The sequence below is a fragment of the Chrysochloris asiatica genome, unplaced genomic scaffold, assembly GCF_000296735.1.
Source record: "Chrysochloris asiatica unplaced genomic scaffold, ChrAsi1.0 scaffold00185, whole genome shotgun sequence".
NCBI classification, from domain to species: domain Eukaryota; kingdom Metazoa; phylum Chordata; class Mammalia; order Afrosoricida; family Chrysochloridae; genus Chrysochloris; species Chrysochloris asiatica.
Genome location: NW_006408703.1, coordinates 5,142,312 through 5,149,709, shown reverse-complemented (window position 1 = coordinate 5,149,709; position 7,398 = coordinate 5,142,312).

Below are 7,398 nucleotides of genomic sequence, written 5' to 3'. Positions count from 1 at the left end.
GAGGAGTTTTGCTGAAATGGTGATCAAAGAATTGGAGAGGTAAGTAAAGTCAATAGGTCATTGTTTTCCATAAGAAGTAGGTGCTGGAACATTCTTGTTTCTTTCATTTATGAACTTTAAGGGGTTGTAAAGTTCCCTAGCGCTGGCATTCGTGTTCATATGATCTAATATCAGAGGCAGAATTTTGAGATGGACAGCTTACCACTGTGGTAGATAGTACAGATTCTCTTTTGTATTTCTATATAATTAATAAAGACATATTTGAGCAATTTTTTTCTTAACCATCTTTTAAAATTCAGAGTGATCTTCGTCTGTTAATAAGCTACTTTTAAGGCTGGCATTAAAAATCTATGCATTTAACCCTATTCTATGGGGTCTGGGATCATAGTGTGAATTTTTATAAGATGGAGATGTGCCTTTGTTATCAGTTTCCAGTGCAACATCCCAGCTTAATCCTGGCCTTGCTCCCAAGATCCCTAGTGGCTAGTCACTTCTGAATAAATAGCAAGCATGTCAACAGGCTAAATTTAGACCTGCCTCAGTGGAAAAGGATTTTGAGCCAGCAGTAGGATCATGACTGAGATTGGTAACTCTTTTCTGCCAAGAACTTGATTTCCCAAGGAATATTAATAGCCTGGCCAAGGACTCAACAGATGGAAAGTGGCCAGTGAAGAGGATAAAGGAGGTAGACATGGAGGGAGATGGTTGGAGGAGGCCAAAAGATAAATGCTAGCTTGTCCTTTCAGTCTCAAAGGTTTAACTGTGTATTTTATATAAATTTACAATATTTACATTTCCAAGTTTTCCATAGAACTACAGCTTGATTAGTTTTCCCTATCTAAATTGGAGAAGAAGACCCCTTTGTTTTACCCTAAGTTTTCCTTGTTAAACCTTTTCTGCTCTAAGCAAAATTAAACTACTTAGCTGGTAGGAAACATGGCTACAGAAACAATAAACTGAGTTGGTCTGGATGTACATGTAGGCCATAGAACACAAATGTAGTAGCACTGAAATGCCATTATCTATCTCTGATTCTTTTTTTCATGAATATAATCTTTAAGGATTAATAAAAAATAAACAGCATTTTTTTAAAGGTATATATGAAAAAGTTAAGCTTATTTTTTTCCTCTCGATAAGATGAAAAGACACTTACTTGTGTCATTTAATTGATGTGGAAAAGGACACCGTCAAGTATAAAAATGAAACATAGGATTACTGTTATCACTACTGGACCCCGCAGACATAATAGACAACTTAAATAATGAACTGTAGGATAAATTATAATCTTTCAACTTTCTTATGTCCATATGAAGCAATCATTTGAAATGATGCTATGTGAATGAGCAAAGCAACATTTAAAAGAACATATTAAAATAACATAAAAATGCAAAATTTCATGTTTCTAACCTTTAAAATACATATAAATTTTCATATGAAAATTTATGAATAAATACTCTAAAATGATCTAGCAGTTATGCTATATAGCAAAACTAATGGTGGACCAATTTTGTTGCTGTTCAAATTCCTGCAATATACAGTAATATATATATATGTAACATGTAATATATAATATTTGTTTTTAAAAGTATATTATAATTTTTTTATATTATAAGACTGACATTTATAACTATATAAGTGATGTATGTTATAATTTTTTAAAAAAATAAAGCTATGTCTAGGAAACAGATTGAATAGGTTAAGCCAACTTTTTTTTTTCTTGAGAACTGACTTCATCACTAAAATTCTTCTCTGTTATCTAACTTAAGGAAACATCCCTAACTAATAATAGCTAATACCTAGTACTCCTCAGTTCCAAACAAACAAAAACGACCCACACTTGTGTGTAGGTTTTATGGAGCTGAGCAGATGTCTGAAGCAGCTGACATGACAGAAAGTGCTTTAGCGCAGATAACAATACCAGAGCACACTGTTTAGAAATGTCTTGTCTCACTTTGCTCTGCCAGCAAGTTCAGGGAGTTAACAATCAAAACTGCCTCATGTATTTAAACTTTGTGCAGTGGGTCATATAAACATTCTTTGAGTTAAATGGTGTAATAGATCTAAAAATCTCTTACCCACTTTCTCTTCTCTCTAAGATTTATCACAATGTGATATAAATACTCGCAGAATTTTACAAGACAATGACCTTGGCTTTTTCTAATGCCAGCTAACTTTTGCTGATTAGTATAAATTTAGGAGCTGTAAAATGGTTGTTTGATATAATCTTGGGGCTTTTAAGTGCATCCTTAGAATATATTTTAAATTATGATGTGATCATATTTCCAAAACTAAAAATATCTGAATGTACATAAATAGTCATATAAGAGGTAAAACATGCTGAAAGTCTGTGTCCAAGGGAACTGCTGATCTATGACAGGTAGCCAAATCAGAAAACTTGTAATATTTAAATACCGTCATCTCTTTATTTCTATCTTCCTACCTTTCTGGGAGATGGGCCGGGGAATAATAAAAGGTGGAGATGATAGCTTACAATTTGTAGTAATTCCACTGTGCCCTAAAGCAATAGGTCACTCTCAGTGACACATCTTTCTGCCTGTTGTACTCTTGCTTATGCCATAGGACATTTCACAGTTGCTAGAGACAGTTTTCTTCTCCCCCTTCTTCTGTATTTTTCATTAGTGAATTTATGATGTCATCACAGCTCTATTAGTTCTCCTAGGACAATAAAAACACATTATCATAATATAAATGCTCCTATGCTTATTACTAGGGAAGTGACTGTTCAGGATTTGCCTTTTCACTCTGTCAGCCACCCTTGCCTGCCAGGTCTCTCTCAGAGGAATCCTGAAAAATGAAGACATTAAACACTCTGCCATGACCCAGTGACATTCTTCTCTTCCATCCTCACAGTGTGGACCTGAAAAGGAAGTCTCCACTTATTTTGGTCCTAAGAAAGACTGAACAATGAGTGGCAGTGTGCAAAGCCCTTTTGCCCTATCAGATGCATAGGCATTATCCCAGGAATCTCCATTCACATGAGGATAATGCACAGGGCCTCTCTCCTTGTTTAGACTATAGCTCGCATTATCGTAGGCTTTCACTCACTTTTTCCCCTGGCATTTTAATCCTTCAATTTACTGAGTTACTCAAGAATTAAGTAAACCAAATAAGAAGAAAATACTGATGGTTCCAAGTCATGGAATTCTATGATAAGGATGTCTTGATTTTTCCCTTCCAGATGCTAATTATATAGAAATATCTTTGGTAGAGACATAGTGAATGCTCTTCATTTTGAATCCTGTGAATATTTCTGGGAAGAAATCACCTACCTCTAAAGGCATGGTTTCTCTGGATATCCTCTAAAAAAATAGGTGTTTTTTTTTCTTCTGTTTCTTTTTAATTTACTCTTATCAGACAACAGTTCTCTTTAGGAGAAGGAAAGTCTATTTTTAGAACTAAAAAATTAGTTTTTGCCCCAGGAAAATATATGATGACAATTTCAAGGAAATTTCATTACATATTTGATTTTTCAAAATTTGCTTAGTGATGGGAATATAAAATGATGTAGTCGCTGTGGAAAATAGTTTGACAGTTCCTACAAAAGTCTGACATAAACATATCTACAACCCAGTAACTCACTCCTAGTTAGATGTCCAAAAGTAGTGAAGGCATTGATTCAATTGACTCAGAAAGACACATGTATGCCAGTGTTCACCGCAGTGTTACTCAGTATAGTTAAAAGATGGAAGCAACCAAAGTACCATCAACAGATGAATAAATTATGATATGTACACACTGTGAGTTATTATGCTCTATAAAAATGCAGTGAGTTACAATAGGGAAAAATGAAGTTCTGATGATGCTACCATATAAAGTAATCTTAAAAATATGCTAAGTAAAATAAGCCAGACACAAAAAGACAAACATTATATGATTTGATTTATTTAAACTATCTGGAATAGGTAAATCCATCAAGACAAAAGACTGGTGAATACCAGGATATGAAGAAAGTGGAAGTGGAGAAAAATCATAATAATATCTTCTTAAAATTGATGAATTGTATTTTATATGAAATCTGTGTACTGTATGTACTTTACATGAATAAAACTTGTGCATAGGGAGTGTCTAATTTACTACAAAAAGTGTTGTTTTTTAAATAGTTCTTTAAGAGATTAAAAGTTTGTAGCTTTTTCTCTGTTCATTGGTTGATTTTAGAGAATAAGGTGTTTAATGATTAATATAGGCAATGATAGATCATCATAAGCTGGAGATCATGAGAGATGGAGAATTGTAATTGTTGTTGTTGTTATGTGTCGTACAGTTGCTTCTGACTTATAGCTACCCTGTATAGGGTTTCAGAGGAACAGCTGGTGGATTTGAACTGATGACCTTGTGTTGCTCAGTCTAGTGTTGATCCTTCAGTGTCACACCAGGAATTATAATAGCAATAGTAAATTTTAGATTTTCTTTAAAAAATATGAATGACTGAAAGTTTCCTAAAATTATTAACATCTATCTCACACATGCTGTTTCTTGATGATTCTACAGAAATATTTAGGACAGAAAATGAAAACGTTGGTTTTAATGTAGAGTAAGAATTTAAGATAGTGGTTATGAATCAGGCTGTGAACCACAAAGTCAGCAGTTCGAAATTACCAGCTGTTTCGTGGGAGAAAAGTGAGGCTTTCTGCTCCTGTAAAGATTTATAGCCTCAGAAACCTTGTACAGGGTCACTGTGAGTTGGAACCGACTCCATGGCACATAACCACCACCGCCAAGAATTTTCTGGGGAATATAATTTTATCTGGAGTCCTGGTGTGATGCTACAAGTTAGTGCACTGGGCTGCAAGGTAGGTTTGAATCGAAAGTTCGTTGGTTCAAGCTCAATAGTCATTTTTAAGAAATCTTATACAGTTTCGCTGAGTCATAAACACCTCAAAAGCACTTAACAACAACAACAATACGTGTATTATTGTCAAGTGCTGTTGAGTTGATTCAAACTCATCGCAACCCTCTACAGGATTTGGTTTGGTTACTGGGGAAAGAAACTGTACTGCATGTGAAAAAAACTCAATTCAATATAATTTAACTATAAATAAACAAACAAGGTATTCAAGGAAGGTGGCAATTAGAAACTATAGATTTTCATATTGGAAACATTTACAAACTCAATATATCAATATCAAATACCAATTTGGGAAGAAATTTGTTCTACCTCATTATTCTGATCAGGGTTCTTTCACATGGATTTTATGTAGAAAGATATTCTTAACAATGTAAGAAAACTGGAGAACATTGTATTGAACAGCCTAATGAAAAAGACTATCTTTCAATAACTCACATTATGAATATAAATAATTAATAATTGAAAATTAGAAAAAGGTTTAATTATAAATTACTTTTGCTTCTAAATTCTGCTTTGCTATGGAATATGTAAAATAAAATTCACCATTTAGATACATAATAGACATCTCAAATATATCATATCCAAAACTAAGACTCAAATCTGTTCTCTAAATCTTCCTTTCAGAAAATGACAACTACATTTCCCCTGTTATTTAGACTAAAAAACCTTATGGGCACACTTCACTTCTTTATCTTTATCTTTTTTTTTTTCTCTTATTGAATCCATCAGCAAAATCTATTGGTTCAATGAATAAAATATATCCAGAATCCAATTATTTTCCACCATCTGCATAATAACACTCTAAATGAATATCCCACTAACTCATACCTATCTCATAGTAACACCTTCTTAACTGGTCTTCCTGCTCTCATCCTTGACCTCCTATAGTCCATCTTCCATACAGTAATTAGAGTGTTTCTTTAAAATGTAATTCCAATCATATAATTCTTCTGTTAGGACTCTCAGATGGTATTCCATCTCATTTATTGTAAAAGCCAACGTTATTAAGTGACCTAGCAAGGCCCTGTGTTAAATCATTCCCAGTTAACTTTTTGGCATCATCTCTTATTATGCACCCTGGATTCCTCTTCTCCAGCCATTAAGTCCCCTTGTCCTTCAATACATCAGGCTTACTCTTGCCTGGACTTCTAACAGCAAGGTCAGCACTTCAACTTTCTACCAGTTGCTCCACCAGTGAATGAAGAAGCTTTCTGCTCCCATAAAGATTTACATCCTCTGAGAACTTATACAAGGTTGTTATGAGTTGGAACAGACTTGATGGCACACAATCATCACAACCACCTGCCTGGTGTCCTTGCCTTTTCTGTAATTTCTGTTTGGAATGCCTACCTTTATCCTCAACCCATGATATCCATTCTTCCATTTTTTTTCAGCTTTTTTGTCTACATTTATATTCTTATAGATATCTTTCTTGGCTACCGTATCTGAAATTGAAAGTTGACTGTTCAAACCCATCCAGTTCTATCAGGGAGTGTAAGTCAGGTGATCTGCTTCCATTAAGATTGTAGCCAAGTTCGACTCTATAACACATGGAGTCAAAGTGAATCAGAATTGACACAACAAAAATTAATGATAACACATATCTAATTTTTCTCCTTAGTGCTAATTGGGATCTTAAAATTTATAGAAATTTTTCTGTGATAAACCTAACATGATTTAAAAAATATTTAACTTGGTAGGTTTATAGGAATTCTTGACTCTGTGGCCTTATACAGTTTAATAGTTTTGGAAAATTCCAAGTTCAACTGCTATTACTCTCATTTGTGTTTCTCCTCCCCTATCAGGACAGCATTTTAGTGTGATCCATATTTCTATTACTCTTGTTTGCATATTGTCCACATGTTTGTTCTCTGAATCAGACCCATAGTTTCTACTAACCTATTTTAAAGTTCATCAAGCCTACCTCCTTCGATTAAGCCCACTGATTAATGAAAATGGAGTCCTGGTGTGGCACTGTAGGATATATGCACTGGACCACAAGATCGGTTTGAACTGCAGGCTGGCAGTTCAAACTCACCAGCCTCTCCTCAGAAACCTTATACAGAGTCACTATGCCTCTATGGCACCTAACAACAACAACACTGATGAAAATACTGAAGTTCTCAAGTATTTTGTTTGATTTGGATCCACAATTGAAGCAGCAGTCAAAAATCAACTGACATAGTGCTTTGGGGAAATCTGCTGCAAAGGATCTCTTTAAAGTGTTACAAAACAAAGATGCTATATTGAGGCTAAGAAACTCTGGTAGTGTAGAGGTTATGACTCGGTCTGCTAACCTCAAGATCAGCAGTTTGAAACTACCAGCAGTTCCACAGGAGAAAGATGAGGCTTTCTGCTCCTGTTAAAATGTATAACCTAGGAAACTGTATACAGGGTAGCTATGGGTCAGAACTGACTCACTACACTTAACAACAACAACAATAAGGTACAGCTAATTAAAAACATGGATCAACTCATCTGCATGCTAAAGCTGGACATCAAATAAAGAAGACTGAGTTAGGATTGATATG